The following is a 25247-nucleotide window of genomic DNA, read 5'->3' as shown; positions in this document are numbered from 1 at the left end:
TAGGAATTTAAATCTTTCTAAATATTGCAGTGTGGATTTAAACGTCTAGCAAAGCTGCAGGTACAGAGTGCTGTAAATCTGTGGCATGGCAGAAACAATCAGAAGAGTAAATAGAAATGATTAAACATTTAATCAGAAGCATTATACTTTGTTGTGTTCTCATTGTAGCGGCAGGAAAAGATGCTGTAACAGATCTTTAAATAGAAAACCTGAGGCTAAATTCCACTTCATCCATCAAAAGCAGCTGCTAGGCGATGACCTAATTTTAGCAGCTTATCAATTCCTTAGTGCTTGTTGGTTGATGTAACTTTGATCCTCTGATGCTAGATGACTTTTGTGCTGAATATAGCTAGAATTTAATGTGAATCTTTTGGATGGCTGCCCAGCCGAACTGCATAATCCAAACAAAGAGAGAGAGCAGTACATGATTCAAGCTACTCACGTGTACAATAACACAAATATATTTATCCCCATTCCTTTGGGCAATCAGTTTCATGTCACCAAGCACATATTTCAAATATAGTGTCCTTGGCTCCCCCGCCCCCCGAAACAATGCTTTGCTTTTCATGGAAAACACAAGATGCAGCAAGACTCAGACACTGCCAAGAAATAATGATAGAGTCAATAATTGCAGGACGTTTTTAATGAATGTTTTCCAAGCAAATCATTGCCATTTCAAAGAGCTGTTATTTCTATTTATGTAGAGATTAGTCTACATGCTATCAAGGAGAAGGAATGGCTTTGTATTTTTCTTTTAATTTCTTACACTATAAAATTCTTTGTCTCTTTTGCTGTCTCGTTTCATGTGGATTGTAACTTGTTTTTCTTCTCTCTCTCTCTCTCTCTCTTTTTGGCTCTTCAATAAAACCATCTGTGACACACATGCAAGTTACTGGGTGTACGAGTGCTGCTTCACACATATTTACTTGCCCTAGTTGGCATTATTTGCTGTTAATTAAAGATGATGAAGGAGTTGCTTGCATGCCCTATTTTTTTTAACTTTATGAGTTAATTATATAAAGGTAGAAATAAGGGAGGGGTTAGCCCATTGTACAGATGTCTTCCTGGGAAAGAGAGTGTTTAGTGTTTGAACTAAGGGATTGGGAGGATTTCTGAGTTTTCTTCCTTGGACTGACAGTGACTCACCGTATGAGGTTGACCAAGTTACATGGGGCTTGTTTTTTCATACTCCAGATGAAGCAAATGGGAGCTGCATGTGATCAGTCCCTTTGCAAACTAGGCTATGAACCTTTCTATCTTGTAGTTTATGTATGGTAAATAAATAAACAATCCCAGCCTTTTGACATGGAAACTGGGTAAATGTTAAACCTGCAAAACCCCACTTTTAATGCACAACTACCCATTATGTACAGCTGTAGATTTTTGCATTTGCACTTGCGCTCTCTTTTGAAAACAGGACCCTACGTGCCATAATCTCCAGAAACTAGTCAGTTAGGCAACAGCTGAAATTGATACTATCGTCATGTATCTTATTTTCTAAAGTTTGCATTTACATTAGAAATATTATTGAATTGTAATATTTATTTTAGTTCACTTTATGATTGGATTAAGCACACTATCAACTGACAGATGCTTGGGCTTTAAGTATTAACAACCCAGGTAATTGTAGGTTGCAAGATGGCCTCTTCTAGGCATCAGTTTTATGCAGCTGCCCCATTATTATTTTGTTTGTATTACTGTAGCGTATAGCAGCCCCAGCTGAGACTGGGAGGCCATTAAGCTAGACACTGTGCATACACAGAGAGACTGCCTTTCTCCCTAAATAAACAAGACAATCAAAGGGTGAGAGAAAGGAGGTATTATTGACAGAGAGATGAGATGCAGAGCAATGATGTGTCTTACCCGAAGTCATGCAGAACGATCGGCAAAACAGGGAATTGAATCCTTACCTCCCAGTGCCGAAACACAAAGCCATTTTTCCTATCAAGTGCACATTTCCTTGAGGAGTCAATCAGTTACCTAAATTGCAGGTGGTAATTATGGCTGTGGATAGCAATCACGTTCCCGCTGGGATTCTTCAGGGAAAACTGGATACCTCTGAAGACATCGAGGCCTCCTCCTGCTCCTACTGGAGTCGGCAGATTTTGGGCATTGACTTCAGTGGGAGCAGGACTGAGCTCTTCAAAATCACCAGAGAACAAATGTGATCGGTGTGTGACAGCCAGTTGTTATCATTAGAAAGAGAGATGTAGGGTGAGCATCGGATTGGGAGCTAGACATTCCTGAATTTTAATCCCAGTTTTGACATGAACTTCTTCTGTGGCTTTGGGCACGTTACTTATTCTCTCTGCTTCAGTTTCTCCATGCATAACACAAGGACATTTTTTATCTACCTTGCTTTTGGGGGTGTGTGAGGATTAATTAAAGCATCTGAAGATAAAGGTATGAATGCTAAGTAAGTATTCTTCTTCTTCTTCATTCTTCTTCTTGGTTCTGACCTATCCTCTGTCAAAGGAAATAACACTGCTCAAGTCAACTAACATGCCCTGTTGTTGGGATTTCTTTTTGTGGGGTAAGTGGCTTTGTTGTCTCTGAAGATTTTTGTGAATCCTGTTATCATGGTAGAGAACTACTGCTTTGTTTTGATGCTTGAAAGGATTATTTCAATCCCTTTGATTAATTTAGTTGAAGATGCAAACTGCCAAAAATGATTGTCTGTGTAGCATTCGTTAGGTGTGGCTGACAGGAGGGGAAATGTGCCTGGTGGCCATGCTCAGCTGTACAGTATACTGCTAAGCAACATCACTAACGGGCTCAGTTGCCCAATTTACATGAGAAGCCAAAAGAAGTGGTGACAGACTGGGAACCTAGAAGCATCTCATTAACCTGAATGAGGCAGCGATAAGTGTTTAATTTATACTTAATCCACGTTCTGTGAGCCTGGGATGTGGGTTATCCTAGATGCTGCATACCCATGTGTGCCCGTCAATCCATGTGCTGTATATATCAGTGTATGTTTGTCAACGCATCTGTAATTCTATAAAGTAGCATAACTAACCGATGGCACGTTTGCTTTTAAAGCAAATAATGCACATCATGGTTACAAGTGCAGAAATGATCAAATATACATAATGACTCTGAAGCAGAAAACAATTTTGGATGCTTAACTGGTTCTTCGAATGTTTATGAAAATATTTGCTATATTTGTGTACCTGTCTTTACATTTAGACTGTATAGCAGTAAGTAGTTGGACATGGATTCCTTGCTGTGGAGGAACTAGCATCCAGTGTTTCTGACTGATTTCAAAGGAGTTGTTACCTACTTGAAAGTAATCAAATTCTGAACAGTTAATTTAATAGAAACAATGCCCAAAGTAATATTTGCTACAGGTCACATGAAAAGAAGTAGACAAAATTACATATAATAAAAATAGACATTGAATCTCACACTGCAGTCAGATTTTTATGTTTGTTTACAGAGTATCTTTGAAGTGCAGTTATGAATAAAGCTCATCTTTGTGAACACTCTGGCACATACGCTCTGGGTCAAATTGTGGTTAAATCTATGTGTCCATGGCGTTACTCTGAATTGCTGGTGGTATAACTGAAGGATGAATTTGGCCCTGAATGTGTCAAACCACTCCCACAACCAGATCTTTGTCTGTGAAGGGGCAGCATCAAGTAGTAGTTCTGCCATCCTAGTAGCGCACAGAGACATGCAGACGTTGGCTCAGATGTGTTTCTTTACAAGGAATGAATCCTGTGATGTATTACAAAACTGTCAAATTCTGATCTCTGGTACACAACCACATGTCTCAAAAGATCCAGTATTTAACACGGGGATTTTTGGGAAACTGAGGAAGAATCTTTGCTTGTTAGTCAAGAAAGGTATTTTCATAGGCTCTGGCGGAAGCCTTGGACTGTAGCTGTAATGCTTGAACCACAACATCAGTGGGGATATTATCTCATACGACTTCAGAAGCAGGTTCTTGGCTTCTGACTGCAGCTTTCAGCAGCCTAATGCTCACCACCACCACCACAGTTTATTTCACTTTTGTAAATGGGTTCAACCAAAAGTCTTGATTTCCATGGCCACAGGCAACTGGGGGCTGTGTGAGTGGGAAGGCTGACACAGGATAGCCATACTTCAAAAACAGGGTTTTTTCCCCCTGTTCTGTTCGCACCCATGTAAATCCACTGAAGTTAATGGTGTTACACCAGCAAGTTAAATTAAAAATGATGATGCTGGGTGAGATGGGAGAATTCTCCTACAAAGGTCACTGTAAGTTGTCTTACACTACTGCCCCCCACAAACCCTGGGATAGGACACAAGGCAGGGTGATTCAAGGGTGGAAGCTGCTTGATATACAAGGGGCCTTTGGAGCCCTTAGAGCACCCGAGAGGTGCAAGGTCCTCCCAGAGGCTTGCTACAGAATTGGATCTAACATATTTTGATTAGAGATGCATCTAAGCAGCAAAGATCAGTTCGAGAGCTGCATTGTTAACACAACAAAGTTCATGGTGGTGGTTTCTTTTTTTTTTTTTAAACCAAGGTCAACTTAGTATTAAGATAGGGAAGATGCATCGCAGATTTCAGGACTGACTCTGGATCTGGTTTTTCACATTCCTCTCCAGAATTTTGGCGTGTTTGGATCTGGGGTTTTGATTTGAGTTTATTCTGAAATATGATGGCTGTATCTCAATGTCTACAGAAGTGTGGTTCAGGGCAAAGCTTTATTTCTTTCAAAGAGAAAATAGATTTTTCATTGTTTCCTCTTTAAAGGCTGTGCACAGGGTCAGATCATGCTTTTTGGATCTTCATATGGATCTCTCTTGCCCTGTACAGAAATGGGGGCAGCTGCCTTTGTGGCAGCATTTCCTTCCCCCTCTTGGTTCCAATGGGTCTAGGGACCCATATGGGTGGAATGGAGGAATAGAAGGACTCAAGAAGGAATGGATGGAGCAAGGAGGAGTATTTGCATTTCCCCCCTTTTCCCTTAACTTTCTGGCCTACACCCAGTGGAGATCAGGAAGAAAAGTAATTATAGCCAGCAGGTGTACTAACTTTCCCTGGAGCTCCTCTGTACATGGGGCTTTCAGAGATAGCTGTGACCTAGGAGTTCCTGGAAGCATGACTCCAGCATGGAGCACAATGCTGCTGAGGAACCACAATGGTGCTGTGTCCCCCTGTGGATGCCTGAGGTCTGTAGCGTTTGTGGGCTGGACCCTTACTTTCTTCCACAAGATGTGGAGGAGAAACCCCATCTTATCAAAGGAAGAATGCAGAAGAAACTCTGTGGAGAGCCTTGTGGTGTTTCCTGCCCCTATTTTTATATAGAGGTATGATCTAGCTCTCAATTCTTACTCTGTTTTTACTTTCATTAACAAGCACCCACTGACTTAAATAGGAGCTTGAGGAAAGATTGAGTGAAAAATAGAGTCTCTAGGGTTCTGTTTATCGTAGACATGGGGAATGTATGTGCCTAAATTCATGTGCTTGGGTATACTGGATCATAGGGCTTCTGGAGGGAGCCCTTCTGGGCCACCAGCACTCTGCCTAACCCCTGTATCTACTGCTGGTGGACTAGGAACAGTAAGGATTAAACAACAGGATTTGCTTGGGTGGTGGCTCTTGCTACCTGCCAATTCTATCTGTCTTAGGTGCTTCTAACATCTCAGACTCTTTAATGTGTATATGTTCACAACACCCTTGTGAGGTCGGGTTTCAGTATTATCCTCATCTTACAGATGGGAAACTGAGTCACTAAGTAACTTACCTAAGGTCACATAGGAATTCTGTATTGGAGCAGAGAATTGAATCCAGGTCTCCTGTGTCCTACACCAATGCTTTAACCACTGTACCATCCTTCCTCTGAATTAAACCATAAGGGACCATATGCTGAACTTCTATAGGAAGGAGCTCCCTGGAATTGCACAGAGAAGATGTTTAAAAATGCTGCTATTGTGAGGACTGTTATAGAATTACCAAGACTCAGATTCTAGAGAGAGATGTCCTTGGTGTATCCTATATTTTTATTTTCTTAGGGCCTGAATACATACAGGAAGTGGATAAGATTTGGTGTTAACTAAGAGTGTCCAGAGTCTTTTATGTAAGGGAAAACTTGGCTTATGCTGCACTGCCATTAATGGGAATGTGAGTTAAGTGCATAAATCCTTTTGCATCAGTGAGAAATTAGAACACGTTGTGAATATGATTTCAATGTCTGTGTTCCCCTAGTGTATCTCATCAACAGCAACTTCAAAAGTTACTTTTATGCCACTTCCATGCAGCTGACAAGAACACTTGACATTTTGAGAAGGTTTAGAATAAAAAACATTAACAGTTCTTGTTGATCATGTAACTCATTGGCAAATCACCACTGTTTAAATATCATGTTCAGTCATCACTGGATTGCAATTTAATGAGTGTAAAAGACGAGTACTTCACAAAAGTGACTTGTTTTGTAACTTTTTACATTACAAACCTACAAAATTAAAAATACACTTTCTTATCCTGTAATGTCACTTTCAAATGCAGCACACAGTCATACTCTACTTTATGAAAAGCAATACGGCACTCTCTAAACTCTGTGAATTTCTGTCTTGCCTGTGCAAATAATGGGCCTGAACCTGCATTCCTTACTCCTGCAAAACTCTTAGTATAATTAATAGGCATTTTGTCTGAGAATGAAGTGCAAAAGTGAACCTAATATTCAGAGTTGCTTTTGTCATGTACATTTTCTATCTTGCCTTTGAACATCTTCAAGTTCGAGGATGTGTTTGGCCATTATAAGGCAGCAGCATTCCATGTCTTCCTCGCTAAAAAGAAAATGCAATATCCTCTTTCTTCCAGCTGAGATAATCATGGTTTGATTGTTTCCTCTAATTGAACTGACAAATTCTATAGAATTCATAATTTGGCATGGATGGAGGAGTGGGCCCACTGATGTATTTAATTCATTTGTTTGTTTATGTAGGTTTCCAATACATAGTCAGTTGAATAAAAAAGACTCTCAAAACTATATCTGCTGAGAGTGACTATACTGTATTGCACAAATGACTGCAACACGAGGAATACCAAAACAAGGATTTTGCCAGTATCAACATACATGATGGAAACAAAGTTTGCAGTGATTTTATGAAGTATTGCGGCCGGCTTGCAGATCCCAAATTACCTCTTGATGAAGTTATGTATTTGGAACATGAAGATTGTTTGCATAGAGACTGTGGGCCAAATTCTGTTCCTAGTTACATTGTCATAAATCTAGAGTAAATCCATTAAAATCAAGTAGCTACACACCAGTCTGAGTTCAGAATTTAGCACACAGAGTACCGTTTGTGTCTTGATTCTGGTCGCAGGTGTAGACTAACTTCAGTGACTCAGCCTGGGAGTTGACTTACACCTGCGTATGAGACTTTGGATCTTTGTTTGCAAACAAATCTAATTTAATTTTAAGTGCCACTGAAAACACAGAGAAGCAAACAATGTTTGCGAATAGAAAAATCACAGAATGGGGAGGATAAAAACTAGTCAGAAATAGAGCAAGGAAAAAGTGGAACTATGTTTTTGAATCCTCTCAAACTTTGTGTTTGGACACCTATATCCAGACAATCCTGGTTTTAGTTTCCTAAAATAAATCTCTCCCCCATATTTTATATAGGGATGAGCAAAAAATGGGAACCATTTATCCAAACCACCCAGCCTTTGACTTTTAGGGGTCAGAAAAAATGTGACCTGAATGTGAACCACTTCTGGTTTGGTTTCTGCAAAACCCAAACCACCCCTTTTTCCATATGGAGATTAGAGCTTCAGTCAGAGAACTAGCAATGGAAATGCAAAAACACTATACTTTAAAAAGTACTGATGCAATTTAAGTATCCAGTTCTAAAAAAAGATTAGGTTTGATATGGTAACATTATGCAACTGCTGATTTATCAGAGACTAGAAAGATAATACAAATGAGAGAGATGTTTCCATTCAGAAATAGCTATGGAAACAAGCAGGCCTGTTTTGGAAGCGCACACTATCAGATTACAGCAATCAAATGGCAGGGCTCTCAGAATTATTTTGGGGAAGGTCTCTGGCCTGTTATACAGGAGGTCAGACTAGATGATCACAATGGACTCTTCTTGGCCTTGGAATCTATGACTCTCCACAGACTTACTGTGATGATATATCCTAAATATATCTGTGTTAAATAGCTTGCATCTTGGCTGAGAATAGCTGAAAAGATTAAATCTTTTCAAGTATAGTATGTATATCCTGTTTCACTTCGTTGCTTTGCTACGTTACTGTGGTAATCTCTTTCCTTGTGTGTGTTTATAGACAGCTTGGGCTCCAGGTTAGAAAACAAGAATTGCTTTCATTGTTGGGTTTCTTCCAATCTCTATCATTAACTATAAACACTTTTTCTTCAAATCTTTTCACCCCATTTGTTTGGACACTAGGGGCTTGTCTACACTAACACTTACTTCGGCATAATTTACATCATCCAGGGGTGTGAATAATTCACATCCCTGAATGACGTAAATTACACTGACCTAAGCTCCAGGGTAGACAGCACAATGCAACATAGCTGCTGCCTCTCACGGAGGTGGAGCAATTAAGTTGCCGTGAGAACTCTGTCCAGTCAATTTGGAGCATCTTCACCAGATGTGCTACAGTGGCTGTAGCACGTCTTGTGTAGACTAGCCCTAGACTACTTAAAGACCGGGATAACATCATAGGCCCAAGAGACCATATTGTCTCAGAGGGAAAAAATATGAAATGCCTGTTTTTTTTTCCTTTTTTTCTTTTACAATAGTTTCCCATTACTGTTACTTCTGTAATGAGCTGGATTTTCTATCACTGGGAAGTCTCATGCACTGCATTCTCAAAGTTTAGTAGTCATTAAAAAAAATTAAAAACTTATTTTTGCTATAGTCAATTTTGGATTAAAAAAATTAAAAACCCAGCGGTTATTTTAAGAGTTATCTGGAAGAGGGTCCTTTGAAAGGGGTTTTCTGGCCATAACAAGCTCTTATTTCAGTCACAACTACTGTACTTTTAAAAGTGAAAGTTCTTTCTGAAAATATGCCAACTAACAAGCAGATTAGGTGGAAAAGATTAAAAACAAAACTAACAAACAAACAACTCTCAGAAAAAAGTCCAGGCCGAGTTTAGTGCTCATATAATGAGATAATCTAATTTTCCCAGGATGCCACTCATTCTTTCCAGCTCTCTTGATCTTTCCTTCTGGAATCTCTTGTAAAAGGCTGGTTAAAAATCCTTTTGCTTTCCCCAGGTAAAGTAAGGACAGTTTGTGCTGAGTTAGTTTGTTTCTGTAACATGTGCGTCAGAGTCATTACAGTGAAGGATAGAAGCCAGGTGTTTAATATTCACTGATTTGGGGCAGAGAGTGGCTTGGGGTATATGTTGTACTAAATGCTCAGATGCTTAGAAAACCTGTCTAACAGTGACATCCTCATTGTGGAAAACATCTGTACAGAGCCATAATTAAATATTAGTGTAACTACCTGAAGGGAGTCAGGCTTTCGGACACTGCATAGAGATATAGATCTCTTTTCTGATTCAACCTGATGTCAGATTGAATTGGTCCTATTAGCTCCAACCCAAGAACGTAAAAGTGTGAAGGTTCTCTTGTGGCAGAGGGAAGTAGGGGCCTGGATAGAAGGCCTTGCAAGGAAATAAGACAACCAGATTCAGGAGATGTCTGAGTTTTGGGGGTTTTTTGGTGTGGTTTAAATTAGCAACAAAGATAAACACAAGAAGGGGTAAATATGGATGATAGCCAGTGTGTATGCTGTGTTAAAAGCAAGTGGGAACTCCACCTGTTTACAGATGATATTGAGGTTGGGACTGAACTCTTTCTGCACAAAGCAGGGGATATTGAATTGGTCCTGTGTAGGTGATCCCCGGCATGGGCGGGGCTGGTGGCCTTCCCTTGCTGTCAGTCTCCAAGGGAGGCCACACCTCCCGGCCACTATGGGAGGCTTCAGGTAGAGAGGGGAAATTAGCAGTTGCTGGGCCTATTTGGCCTAGCTGAGCAATCCCAAAGCCCTGGGCCCCAACCCTCAGGCGGGGCATCCAAGCATGTGGCCCGGATCCTCAATCCAGGCTGGGCAGGCAAAATGAACAGTGTCTACCCCAAGGCAGGGCGAGCGAAGAGTCTAGAGCCCAGGCCCTTAGGCTGGGCGGGGCAGGCACCATGCGGTGGCTATAGCATTTTGAGGCTTTGCAGGCTGAGGGGGTGATGAATGGGGAGGGGTTCACAGGCCCCCCTGACTCCACTGCATCCCAGCCCAGGGCCCTAGCAGGTGTGGGGTGTCCTGCCACTGGGTCAGCGGGGCTCCAGCTGCAACTTGCTGACTGATGCTCAGGCTTGAGCATAGCCAGACTGAGGTCGGCTACCCCTGGGCTACTTCCTCCACCCCTGTGCCCTTGTACCTGTGTTCCAAGTCGTAGTCCGGTTCCACGGGGTAGTACGTGAGGGGCACTCCCAGCAGGCCTTGACCGTTGCTGGTGTCGGGTAGCTCCTCCAGTTTGCAGGGGCCTGATAGTTCCTCTGGCTCGCAGGGGGGAAGTTGCTCTGGCAGCTCCTCTGAGTTACCAGGGCCAGGTAGATCCTCTGGCTCACAGGGCCTAGGCAGTCCTGGCAGGTCCTTGGGGCTCCAACCGGGAGGCAGCCCTGGCAGCTTCTCCTCAGGGCAGCATTCAGGCTCCGGTCCCAGCACCAAGGGAGAGACTTCCTTCTCCTTTAGCCACTCTCCCTTGGCTGAGCTGGAAGGCCCAGACTTTATACTTCCCTTTCTGTCCTGCCTCTCTGCTTCTGGTCAGGCAGGTGTGGACTTCCGGGTTCCGCCCCCCCAGAGGGGAGTTGGCCCTCCCTCACCGTCAATCTCTGGGGGAGGCCACACCTGCCGGCCTCTACATCCTGAAATTAGGATGGGACAGCAGAGACAATAGCAGCATCAAACCCAAGCTATTGTTGACCAGACTTATTGCAGTATATGCAAAAGGAGTTTCTAAAAGCTGTTGCTCCTCGTTAATTTGCCAGCAAACTCTTGTTTATATGTTGCTGTTCCCTATCCACACTAGAACTGGAAAATGAACCACAGCTTTACTAGGTTTTTTTCATGCAGGCAACTACTGCAGCTCAGTGAGAAGTGGTGTTCCAAGTTATCCATCTGGCAGCACTGAATGGGGCCTGTGTGAGAATACTGTTAGTTTGGACTGATTAGTGTTGTTGGAAGAAGTACTGGCAGAGGTTTTGAAAGGAGCTATATTCTTTGGGTATGCAGCTTCACTCCTTTGTTGGTGCCTGATGGACTGGGCAATTTATAGGCTCAAGATCAAGAGTAAGACAGTAGAGGAACTAATGGACATATTAATATTGAACACTACTTGGAAAGTCTGCCTGAGAGAATGCAGACTTGAGTATGCTAGCACCAACAGTATAAAGTGGCAAAGGCCATGCAATAACTGGATGATAATCTGGATGCTCAGTCTCATGAGAAACCATTATGATGACACCCTATCTGGGCAGATGGAAGAGCCTCCATAGCAAAGAATGAAGACACTTTAGGACACTTAAGAAGTTACGAACTAAAAAGGACAAAGATGCTCATTCAGAATCCAGGAAAGGTCTTCCAGCTCCGCCTATCATCTCTTTCCATTGTTGGGTATATGTGCTTGTTAAATCTCCCTGTCTCATGATGGAATGTGACTAAAGGGAAATATTTGGATTTACTGAAGTCACAAGGCCCTGAGCTCCTATGGGATGTTCTGTGCCAGCTGAACTAGAAGTAGTAATGGTTTCATACCTGGGGGACTTGGATGCTCCCAAATGTTAGTGCTGGAGAGCACTGGAAAACTGAGCTTCTCCTACAACATAATCTTTGACTTCTCTCTCCCTATGAATAAGAGAATCAGATAGGCTAGCTTTCTGTGGAGGTACCTGTCTCCTTACCATGGACTGTGGCCTTGGCAGATACTGGAAGCACTTTCCTAGTCCGAGGCCATGGAACTTGCTTGTGGCCATAGAAAGGAAAGTGTCTCAGGCAATGAAGAGATAATCCACATAGTACTTTGATCATTGAGTCCCAAAGGTGGTACACAGAGGGGAAAATATATGAGACCAGACTATGGACATTGCTCTGGGAGTGGGGGTGGGGTTAGCAAATAACAAGATGTTGAGTTTATTAACTTCCATGCGTTTTTCATTATTGTCCTTGTTTCTTTGGCTCCTTGTAAAATATGTTTATGTTTAAACAAATTTGAACATTTTTATACATGTAAAAATAGATACACAGGATGCTGTGAGTGAATAGGAAAGATGAAAAAGTGTTCTCCTACATGCCTTGTTCGTGAGACACACAACTTTTTTTTCATTGGGGAATGCGCCCACCTCCTGACACCATGTTTCCTACAGTTCAATGGTATCAGAGATAGTCTGCCTCAAAGTGATCTGTGATTCCTCCCTTTCTGATGTCTGTTGAGGCTGCAGAAACACCACTCTTCCTTCGTGTTCGTCAGGGATCATGTTAACCTGTTGCTTTAGTTTCACTAAAACCCTTTTGGATTTTTGGCTTGCCTATGCTGCTAGTTCGGTGTGGCCCTGTTCAAGCTTGAACTTTGTACTGGAAAATCCAAATCAACATTTAACACATGCAAAGCCTGTGATAGTAAGATGTCTGCAACAGACACCCATGAGCAGAGTTTGATGTCTGGGTACAGGGCATCTGCCTGAAAAAATGATTTGCCCTTTGTGGCTTTGACAAGCAGACTTTAGAAGTAAATGACACAAAGTAACCATTCTTTTTCTTTCTTAGTCCTCATCTTCTCCTTTTTTTGTTTGATCTTGCAGTGATGTGATAATGGGGAGCCTGTGACTCAACAGTAATTTCCGTGATGACATGTATCTTGAACACAGGGTTTTTACTCTCTGCTGTTAAAAGGAGATCAAAATGTGGTCTAGAGATAGGACTCCTGAGTTTTATTTTGACCTCTGCCACTGACTTGCTTTGTCATACTGGGCTAGTCATTTAACCTCTCTGTGCCTCCTGCCTTGCCTACACAACAGCACTCAGTCATTTGTGCTTCTAGCAATTATTTGCATAAATTAAGCACAAATGACTGACATCATATGGACTAACAACTCCAGTTGGTGTGAGGTTTGCCCTGGCATCCTCATAGGGCCAGTCACCTTACACCAATTCAGATGTGGTAGTAGCCATCTTTGATCTAGATTTCATCTGGCCAAGGCTCTGCAGAGCTGAAGAAGAAGGAATTTCGAGGGGGGCGTAATGTAGGGTGGGGGCATAGCTAGTGGGAGGAACAATAACTGGGGAGACTTATGGGCTGAGGAGGAATATTGTTGGGGGATCTTTACAGCAGAGAGGGATCTCTTAGTTAGTGAATGAAAGACATTGACTCACAGAAGGAGCTATCAGCATTGTCAGTGCACTGATTTCCAGTGTGCTGCATCTGCCATTGCCTGCAATCCACTGACATTCAGTTGACTAACTCAAGGTGCTTAACCCTCCACATTTCAGTGTTAAGTTGCACCAGTTGTTGCCTCCTGAGAACCATTTGAAGTACTTTAGTACAATGTGCTTTTCAATCTGTTGAGAGGGACCAACCAGTGGAAATTTCTCTGCTGTAGACAAGGCTGCAGTTTTGTCACCTGTGAAAATGGGAGAACAACACTTTCCTGCTTCCTGGGAGACTTAATTCATTAGTGCTTGTAAAACTGTCTGAGATTCTGAGAGTAAAGGGGCCAGAGCAATGCACAGTAATATGCAGTGGATTCCATTCACTCCTGGGTTTTGTGGGCTTTTGCCAAGATAACAGAAGAGGAAAGATTCTCCGTGGGAAAATGTCATTAGCTCAACCCATGGCCACTCATACAGCATCTTCCATAATAAGATTTCAAATATCTTTGCGGGCATGAATTAAGCTTCAGAATACTCCAATGAGATAAGGAGGCAGCTATTGCCATTTCACCAATGGGGAAGCTGAGGCACAAAATTTAATATGCTGTTTTTTCAGAGATGCTAAGTACCAGCCACTGTGCTGAAAAGTCAATGGGAGCTGCAGATGCTCACTGCCCCTGAAAATCAAGACCTATCCGATTTGCATCCCAGCAAATATGTAGCAGAGCCAAATCTTCTTGCATCTATGCTTCAGTTCACCTCCATCGCTTCCTTCCCTCCCCCCATTTTTCTATTGATAGCAAATCACACTGAGGGGAAATGCTTCTTAATGTACATAAATAGCCTGCATGTTAAAAGCATATACATGCAGCACTAGATATCAGAGGCTTGGGAATGTAAAGTCAGAATGTTCATAACCAACATCTGACAGTACCTTCTGGTGGGAAGCATTTGCAGACTTTAAAACGCTCTGTTAATTATTGTTGACATTGTAGAGAGTGCTTCATGCTGTTCTTTTACTACCTGCCTCAACTTAAACTGCTTTCAGAAAGTGCTTTTTCCCCTCTGCAGACTGTGGAAACCCATATACTGCATAACAGTGACAGATGTGTCTTTGTTTTAGAAGAAGCCATTTCTTTCAACGCTGGATATGTATGCAGCATTTCATATTGGTGCCTTCCAGAAAGATATTAAAGCAGAGTAGAAAGCTCAAAATATTTTGCCCTCCTACGCTGACATTCAGATGATAATACAACAGCAATACTGAAAACATTTGAACGGAACTTACATCAGTTGATCATGAAGATTGTGTCAGCCACCAATTATGGGAGGAAACACTGCATAAACTATACACCAGCGTTTCTCAACCACCAGTCTGAGGACTGGCACTGGTCCCTGAGATCTCCCTGATATAGTTTAGAAAGACAGCAGGCCAGTCCCTGATATAAAAAAAGGTTGAGAAATACTGCTCTACACCACACCGTGGTGATGCCCAGGAACACGACTAGGAAAGAGGGGGGTATGCATAATCTATAGCTATTAGAAACTCTAGTTTTTCAGTAGATTTAAAATGGCTGATGTCCTAAAATACTTTTTTCTCTGTTGTTGATATTTTCACAGCAAGTAGCTGGCCTTAGATATTTGTTCTCCTAACTGTCCTCACTCACTTTCTTGAAGCAGCTCTTATATCACCATTTGTGTAATCTGACTGTGAGTGCTAATGTTGTTATCCTTCATGATGGATTCCTCCTATTTTATCATTGTCAGTGCACACCGGTCCTTCAGCTTAGCCTCCCAATCAGTGACACTTCCTGAACTGGCTGCTAGAAGCTGCTACACAGTGAAGCATCTTACATGCACTAGAGAAGAAGGAAATGTTTCATTTTAGACGAGCCAATGCATACCACTGACTTACTTTCAGGTTTCATTACAAATTAAAATAACATTGTTGCTGTTTAATCCCCATTATTTCAATACTGTTAAAAAGCGTCTTGAGGTATCATGGGAATTAGGTTTATCATGTATTTCCTTCCACATGGAATCTTTCCAGGCAATGCCACCTACAACCAGCAACTACCCAACTGCAGATAATGGAGCAAAGATGAGTGTTCCCATTAGTACTGCAATGATTCTAACACAGTTTACCTGGAATGTTCCCTTAGCACATATTCTAACTACTTATGCTAACCAATCTGTTCCATCTTGCATTTAGCTGTGAAGCTCAGAGTACCTTTCCCAGACCTGAAGAAGAGCTCCATGTGGCTCAAAAGCTTGTCACTGTCACCTACAAAAGTTGATCCAATAAAAGATATTTCCTCACCCACTTTGTCTCACTAACACAGTTCGTAATTTGATTGCTAAAACCTCACACAATACACATTCACCCTATGTTCTGGGTGATTTTACATCACTTACATTTGATAATGGCCCACAATGAACAACTCATTTGGGCCTAATAAATATGCACCTATAAATAAAATTCCCTCTATAGTATACATCTCAATAAAAATCCTTCAGCCCATCTCCTGCTCAAATAACCAGGAAAAGCAAACCTTTGCAGTGTGTCTGGAATACTAATGAATCCAGACTGCTGGATTGACAGTAGGCCAGAGCAGACATTTTTAAAGATGTGGAGGGAGAAGAGGGGATCACCTTTTAATTGTCTCCCTTGTTGACTACTCTAGTGGAGTTCAACAAGACAGAAGAGATGGGGGAGTCTCTCCTTCCCCTCATCTCCCATTTCACAAATATGATCAGGAGATGATGGAAAAGAACGGTACTTCTTTTAATAGAGATGGGGGCAGGAATAGTTACCCTGCTGCAGCATTCATAGAGATCGCTAGATATATGGTACTGTAATACATCCAGAGTTTGCACCATATATAGCATGCAGTTTCCCTTTGCTAGATTTTGAGGTTTCCTTTCTCATAATCCTCCAATTGTTTGGGCACAATCCTCTTCTGAACGCTTATGTTTTTCCATTGCTAGGTGATTTTCTCAGTTGCTTGTGAATGTCTGACTCTTTTGTTATGCGTATGAGGTGTTAATTCCTTGGTATTTAATCAGGCTAAAGTGAAAAGTGCTTATATTGAAAATAATTTTCTATGGAGATAGGTAATTGATTTAATTTTTTATAAAAGCCACCTCTTTGAGCCTTACCAATTTGGAAACTTTAATGTCAAATCTGCTTCTAAAACTTTCAAACAGAAAGGAGAGAGACCTTTTAAGGTACATATCAAAATACATTTCTAACCTCTTGCTAATAGCTTACAGTGGACAAAAAAGCAATATGTCAAGTACAGATGTGCCAGAATAGAATTAGACAAGGGAGTATGAAGGCAGTTAACAGTATGGGGAAGCTGTTTCTTTTCCCTCCCAGCACCCACAATATGTTGGCTCCCCTAAACATTATTATTATTGATAATTATTATTTTTGATAATTCTACTGTTTCCATTTAATATGGACCAATACCACTGTCAGGATTCTTTTTATTTCTAATATATTTTAAAAACTCCTTCCTATTTTCCTTAAGTTTGCTGTCCATAGATTTCTCCTGGTGTCCCTTTGCTTCCCTTATACATTTTCTAGAATTCCTAGCTTTCAATTTATATTAATTACTATCAACTTTCCCTTTATCTGTTTTATTTATTGTTTATTTTAGCTGCCTTTACTTCCCCTCTAAATCAGATCAGTATTTTTAACTAATATGATTTTCTTTTTCAGTTGTGGGATTGTAACTTTTTCAGCCTCCAGTAAGTTATTTTTTAATGATTCCCAATTATAATTCACATTGTTCTGATTAAATTCTTCCTCCCAGTTGATATGGCTCATAATAGCTTTCAGCTTTGTGAAACTGACCCTATTAAAGCTCCAACTATATATATTACTCGTCTGGACTTTATTCTGCTTGCACATTATTACATGTGATCGAGTTGTCACATTGTAAATGTTATCATGTTGCCTAATGCACAACTGGAAGGCACTCAGATACTACGGTATGGAGCATGATATAAGAAACTAAACAATAGAAGAAAAATAAACCATTATGATATGATGAGATTTGGCTTGCCCTTTGTACTAAGGTCCATTTAGTAATTCTGTTAGTGAGCTGCATATCAGCTAGGCAGGCCTTTCATCTGGTTTTAAGTGGGACAAATCTTGCTTTTCTAAGACTTGTTCCCCCATCTGGTACTAAGACAAAACCAGATGTGGTTTTGTACAGTATCAGATGGAGGATGCCATTTTGAAGAATGTGCTGCCTTGCCTCAGGTGGCATGACCACACATGCACCGTGCATGCAAGATCATACCGGTGAGAGTGGGGTGGTGAGCTCTTCAAAATGGCATCCCCCATGATGTTTCCTTGCAGTGTCATGCTGCAGGAGGCAGGAAAAGGCGCCCTTCATAGTGGCATGCCTCACGGGGCATGGCCTTGCATGCATTGTGCATACATGTCACACTGGCAAGGGTGGTGTCACACAGATGGGGGGTGGACTCACACCATTGCTGGAAGAACCAGAATCTCCAGTATTCTGGGGATGCATGAGTGGCCAGTCTAGTGTCAACCTTGGTGGGTGCATGCACATTATTTGAAGGCACAACAGAGGCACCACAGTTCCAAAATGTGTGCCGGAGGGTTCGCTCGCTTTGATTATTCAAGGAAACCTGGGGCACGCATCCAAAAAATTTTTGAACTTTATACAAAAAAACTTTTAGAGCTTTTAAACTTTATACAAATAACATTTAAAAAACTCAGTTCATCCCCTCCCAGTATAGCTCATGACACGCTCATCTGACTCCATTGCAACATGGTTAAGTTGTGTCCAAACAGAAGCTTTTTACAAAACACATCCGTGTGCCAGTCATATTTACATATCTGCACTTGGAAGCTCCCTAATCAAGTTTGTATAAGTGTGTTCTGGGGTAATCTGGACAGCAATCCCATAGGTGTTTCAGCAGGTGAGATAGTGTGTGGAAAACAAACACACCAAACAGCAGGGGAGGCAAAACATGCTGGGATGTTCTACCGCATGGAGTCATTGGAGGAAGGATGACTGGCCAAAATAGTTATACAGGCAGAAGTGAGGGATCACAAACTAGATCTGGTTCAGACAGGCTGTGAAACTTGTTGCACTGTGTCTCAGGTTGGAAAAGGTCTCTAGAGTCCCTCTGCTTGCTCTCTGGTTCCCATCTCTATCTGTCCAGCCTCTGTAACCTTCCCTCCACCCCGAGTTTTTTAATTACAGTAGAACCTCAGGGTTATGAACACCTCAGGAATGGAGGTTGTTCGTAATTCTGAAATGTTCGTAACTCTGAACAAAACGTTATGGTGGTTCTTTCAAAAGTTTACCACTAAGCATTAACTTAATACAGCTTTGAAACACTACTATGCAGAAGAAAAATGCTGCTTTCCCTTTATTTTTTTTAGTAGTTTATGTTTAACACAGTACTGTACTGCATTTGCTTTTTTTTTCCTCTGCGTCTGCCTGATTGTGTACTTCTGGTTCCAACTGAGGTGGTCACTTTGTAACTCTGCAGTTCGTAACTCTGAGGTTCTGCTGTAAAGCATGCATTGGAGACATTAAACTGGTGCCAAATGTGCTTGAGCTGGCCTTGCCTTGTATATTGAATAGAGAAGTGTGCTTGACTGGTTAAGGGAAAATACCCATATGCCAGCCTATGCACATGGCTGGGGCCACAGATACTAACCTGGTATTAACTATGTTGTTTGTTGACATAAACAGTGTTTAGAGCCAACTACATCACAAGTTGGTTATAAAGCCAGTTAAAAGGTGTAGTACATACAGAGCCTTAAACTGTGCTTCACTTATAATTTTAAGTGCCTTTTTTCCAATTCCTTGAGCATGTCTGTGTAAAAATCCAGATGTGTACAGAGAGGTAGATCTCTCAAATTGTAAATGATATGTCAGTAGCTGCGAATTACAAAGAGCAAATTGTCAGGAAGGCTCATTAAGTTACAGTAAGAGGGTTTACTCTGTTTGACAGCTTTAGGGCTCCTAATTACATAGCAACTGCCCAGGCCTAAATTTACAATGCCTAGAACAGCTGATTTCCCCCCTCCAGTAGTCTGTCTGGCTACACTTGTGACATCTGACCTACTTTTCAGCACTTTCCCCAAATATAGCACAAACTCCTCCTATGCTCCAAGTTATTAAGCCCCTTTTAACCCTTTGGAAATTATGGAGACATAAGCTGTGTATATCTCACTAAGCATTTGTTTGGCCGAGAGTCTGGAAAATGCCAGCATATTCTGATGGTGAAGTCTATAACTATATACAAGGTATGTCCTAACAATCTGTTCTCTGAGCTGATTTGCACACTGAGTCATAAAATAGCTTATCCCAGCAGTGCCATCTATTGGGGAAGCTCATTGCAATTGCCTGCTTCCTTAATATTAAGCAAACCTTTTTTCCATTCATTCTAAGCCATTAAGGTATTGGTTTGCATCTGGCCGTCATCTCTCTGTCATTAATCTTTAGCAAAATGAATAATATCCACAATAAAGCATGATGTAATTTAAATTCCTTGTACAAACAAAACTGATGACAGTGGAAGCTGATATACAATTCAGCCCCACCTTCTTCTGTGGGGAAAGCTCATCAAAGCTGTTCAGTGAGGCACTATCCTTCATGACTCATGGTCTAATTCTTTGTTTGGGTCAGGTTATTTGATTATTGCAAGTGAACTGTGTCGAAGACTGGAGTATACTGTGTATTCTGTTGATATGAAAAGCATGTCATTTGTCTCCATACTTGTAATAAAACATACATTGTGCCTTTCAATACATTTTACAGTTGTCTCTTTTCTCTCTATTGATGTGTAGCAGGTGCTTTATAGAACTCTCTATATTTAAGGTTGCAAAATAATTTCCATTATAATTCTTTGTTGTCACACACTTTTAACTTTCCAAGACATTCACATTTTAAGCTAAATTTTTCTTTGCGATGTCTCTGGCAATTGTTTTTCCAATTTTTCAACCATTTTAGTGTTTAACAAGAGAGGAAAAAAACAACAACAACAACAAAATCAACCCCCCCCCCCCCCCCCCAACAACTTTCCCCATTTAAAAATATTTAGACCCCACCTTTTTTTTAGACAGGATATCAGCAAAACCTCTGAAGTGTGAAACTTGGTTTGAGCGTAGGCCTATTGGAGAACCATTGCCATCATTTGGTTTGAAAAGTAATTGGCTGTTTGAAAACAGCATATTGAACATCTGCAGTGGAACATTTCCTTAAGTCTCTGGGTTTACATCTAAACATAGATGCAGAGTGCATGCAGGCATAGCTAGTTAAGTACACAGCTACCTAAATGTGCACTAAGTTCAAAGAACTTACAGGCTCCAGTGATGCAATTGGTGAAGATTTTAAGGTGAAGGGGAATAACTATTGGGAAAGGAATAAATGCTTAATGTATGCAGAGCCAGTGGCAAGCCACACAGAGACAAAGTTGCATGAAATGATGTGACCTCAGATCACATGTGGGTCAGTTTTCTGCAGGCAGGATGCCTGCTGTGCTTAGTTCTGCTCAATTGCTTAAAACCCTTTCTCAGTGTGAACACCTGCTGGTAGCTGCTGATCTTCGAACCTCCATGTTCTGTGCAAGATTATTGAGACAATAGGAAATGAAGAGTTCAAGTCCAGCTATCTCTGGATCTTTAAAAAACCCCTCGTCAATCAGATTTTAGATTATTTAACGGCATCATATTGTGCCTGGTTAATATGATGCCTGGCATCCTGCTTGTGATGGTCAGGAGAGAACTTCTTTGCTGATTGTCAGATCTTTCAACAGTTTCTGATATGATGAGGCTGATATGATGACCCCCTTGGTGGGGTTTGGTGGCTTAGTTCATGAGTGGCTGTGCTCATTCCTGGAATAGGAGATTTTTGGAGTGGTCATGGTCATTTGCTCATCAAATCCCTATAGGATGCTAGATCCCGTTTGTTTTCCCCATAGTTCAATAGATGTTCAAATCCACAGATGAAAGTCACCCACAGGCATGGGTTGGGTTATCCTCAGTATGCTGATGACACACAACGCTATACCTCCTTTTCAATTGTCCCATTATGAGTTGTGCCCTGACTATTACTGTCTGTCCTACTTTTTTATTTAATGGAAGACTGCTAGTTGCAACTCAGCCAGGACCCAATTGATGTTCCCGGGTAGGGAGAAGTATTCTGAGATGCATGATGTTGCTAGGGATTCAACCATTATTTAGGAAATATGGCCACTGGTGGTGTGAAATTTTGGGTGTCATTTTTAATTGTTCCTTCAGCATCAGGGTTCATGTTGCAACTGTGGTCAAGACAGGGCGGAATCTAGCCAAAGCAAAGTGTGGAGAGTTTGTGGAGCTGAGGGAGGGCAACAAAACCATTAAAAGGAGTGATGGAAGGGGCTGGGTGGTTTTCCACAGAACATTTTAAAATACCAGGTGCAGTATTAAAGGAGCTTTCAAAGCATGTTATGAATAGAAATATTTAATATTGTTCTACACAATTTGCAAGCTCTACTCAAGTGTTATTCTACTATATTATTATTAAATGGCCAAATCCTGAAGTCATTACTCAGCTTTTACTCAAACGATATAGAAGCAAAATTCCTTGCGCTTATGCTGACCCGAATAAGGACTGAGTGAAAGCTGAGTAGAGACTTCAGGATCTGGCATGGTGACACAGTACTTACGTTAGATTAAATTAAGGAGAATTATTTATGTGTCTCAACTATCTGGAACCATCAAATAAAAACTAGTTCACAGATTCCATGGAAGCTGCAGTGGGGGGGGGGGAGGCAAAAATGATGTTGAATGAGTGCCACCAAGTGTCCTTTTGCTGTATTTGAGAGCCAAGTAATGCCTCAAAAATCTCCTCTGATAGCTTAGGTTCAGAAATACTGTAAGTGGAGGAAATTAATACTTGATCACAGAGATCTGTAATTTTGAAAGGGACATCACAGAGGAAGAAAATGCTGTTAGACTGACAGACTTGTAATTAATATCTCATTGCAAGTGTAATATCTGTCTCTGGAGACCTTCCAGTTGTGAAATATCTGCTGTCCTCTCTGTAGGTGCAAAGTACATGTATAACTCTGGCTAGCCATTTGTTTTCCAAACAAGATGGTGTTTCCTTTGACTGATTGGCACAGCATCCGTTTATACTGTGCCATATATTACAGCATATCATGTGATGGGATGATGTAATCTGACATTATCCCAGCACAAGATGGGTGAGGTTGTATCTTTTATTGGACCAGCTTCTGTTGGTGAAAGAGACTTGAGCATGGCAGATGTGTATCACGAGGCATCCAACCAGGTCAAATAAATGATGTTTTTGGATGCACTTCACCTATTCACTTTGGACTTGCTTCTGCTTCTGTTCAGTTCAGTAAGAGTTTTATCAGGGACTTTAGTGGGAGTAGGACTGGATGTTTAGTGTACAGAAGCAAACACAGTATGATGACTGCTTTCAGCTGTGCTACCTAATTAGAAAGGACACGTTTTTCATGTTTGCTTCTCCCCAAGCCACACACAGGTTAAATGGTTCCCACAGATATGTGTATTTTCTATTAAGACAAAGCACAGAAGTGTTATAAGTAGGAAGATTTTATATTAGTATATCTCTAATCTTGACTACTCACTGGAAATCAGATGATGCTAAGGGCTGAATCCTAAGGTGTTCTAAAACTCCACTGGGACTTTTCTGTCCCCCAACTATGGAGGCAGTTTCCAGCACCCACAGGACTGCTGTAGGTTTCTCTGACTGGTAATCGCCCCTTAGGAGCCATTTCAGCAGTTCAGGACTGCCAAAGTATAGTGCATTCCAGCCACACAAACCCGTGTCTCCGCCTGCCCCAACACTCTCACTATGCAGAGGTGGTTGGGGCATGGGTGGCACAGAACAATCTTTACTCAGGGGAGTCTCCTATGGCAAAGGAATCTCAGCTGTCTCTTTAGGGCACCTTTAACACTCCTTGTACCAGTGGAATAGCAAAACCAAAAGATCTGTCTGAGAAGTTTTTTGTAGGAAGTTCTTTGTCCTGTGTAGTCGGAGGTCAGACTAGATGATCACAATGGTCCCTTCTGGCCTTGGAATCTATGAATCTATGAAAACTGGAAGTTAGGCTGGGATGAGAGCCTAAGAAACTACTTTTGAGCATACTTGGGGAGGATGTGACTTTTCAGAGGAGGCATAAATATGTTAGTTAACGTAGTATATTGAAAGATGTATGCAGAATTTTGACATTTCTAGTGGAATATAGTTATATCTAGAGGAACTAATCAGTAACCTGGTAAACGACATACCCACTTAATGGGAAGAAGTGCCAGGGGACAGAGTGAGTGCAGTGCATTCCAGTGACTATACAAACAATGAACTGGACACTTGGGCTGTTTAATGTGTAGCCTATTGTCTGCTTTAAAGCCTTTTTACAGGAGGTAATGGGTGAATGGGCCTTTGCTAGAATAAATTTCCCATGCAGAGTTCTTTGTTCAGTTCAGATTGGTTTCCTGCTCTGTATAAATTCACTAAGTGAATCAGCTTTACTAATATTTAGTGTTTTGTAAAATACTTACTTTTAAAACACTGTGCAACTCATCTTTAAATTTAGGAGAGAGCTGGAGACCAGAAAGGTGTTCATGGTGGGAGGCGGAGGCATGAACCATTGTGGTGTTCTAGAACTATGTGGAAAGAACACATGTGTTTCATATGTTTGATAGTGTGTCATGTGTCTTCTTTGCATGTGATCTGTAGCAGTGGAAAGGGGCCAATTTCTTGTTACTTGATGTAAGTCATGCAACATATAAAACACATATAGAATTTGCAAATATGCAACACATTTTTTAATCAATGTGGGGAGCGGATCAGTAGGTATCTGAGAACAATTGCATCAACATGCCTGAATGATTGGACGAGGCAGCATGTTAACTTTGTGCATGTAAGAGGAGAGGGGTCCCTATACATACAGAGAAGTATCTAAATTTTGAGATTCTTTTGTCAAAGTAAATCTTCAAAACTTCTGAGGTTCGCCCATCACCATCATCAATCTGTAGCAAAACTGCAGCCAATAAGTAGTAGTCAATACGTATTTGTGTGCATTCCATGAATGAGGGATCCAGTTACCAATAAGTCTTAAGTTCAATATTATCCATTATTCTGTACATAGGATGCATTTGTCTTGCACACACAATCCATAAATTCCTCAACAAATTTTGTGTCTTCTCCTACAAACAATTTCTGATTTTAATGATGCCACAATTTTAAATATATTTAAGAATATATATCTAAGGCTGTGAAAACCTGACATGTTCCCATTGTTTCTATCCACAAAAAAAAAAAAAAAAAAGGAAGATAATGAACAGCAGTGTCTGAAGAGCTCATGAGTACAGCTTTGGAAACATTCACCAGAGAGCTGAAAGAAAGGGGCATGGCCTACTGAAGAAGGTTGCTAAGAAACAGATTTCAGATGCTTCCTGATTCTATGAAGAGGAGACACACCCAGAAGGAAATGGTCAGGTAAGAAATTTTCTATTACCAGATGAAACAATAGTATTATTATTGAATAAGGAGGTATGAATAATCAGGATTAAATACTGTTGTTAAGAATAAAAATAATAATTAATAAACAATGATATAATTGAAAAGCTCTTGAGGAGACAGGGCTCTGAACTTTCAACAAATCTTTTACTTTAATAAACTCAACAGAGAATCACTTACACAAGCTGCATAGGTGATTGGACATGTTGTATTGATGAACATTAGCTGGAAAACCCACATTAATGGTCCACTTTGAGGCAAGAAGAATTCATGCTGTTATGACAACTGATGTGTGATATATGTA

At 41.0% G+C, this 25247-nt stretch overlaps 1 long non-coding RNA gene across 1 annotated transcript in view; it reads left to right on the top strand.

The window, feature by feature from the left end:
* Window positions 1-25247, top strand: part of LOC137167247 (uncharacterized) — a 63961-nt gene that overhangs the window by 37372 nt on the left and 1342 nt on the right. Inside the window, exon 2 of the long non-coding RNA XR_010924068.1 lies at window positions 24754-24922. This is a non-coding gene — a long non-coding RNA (uncharacterized lncRNA). The remainder of the gene's footprint in view (window positions 1-24753; window positions 24923-25247) is intronic.

This window comes from Emydura macquarii, unplaced genomic scaffold (assembly GCF_026122565.2).
Source record: "Emydura macquarii macquarii isolate MOO-44397 ecotype Brisbane River unplaced genomic scaffold, CSIRO-AGI_Emac_v2 contig_2897, whole genome shotgun sequence".
Classification (NCBI taxonomy): Eukaryota; Metazoa; Chordata; order Testudines; family Chelidae; genus Emydura; species Emydura macquarii.
The sequence above is the reverse complement of the archived record's forward strand: the minus strand, read 5'-3'. Positions and strand labels throughout refer to the sequence as shown.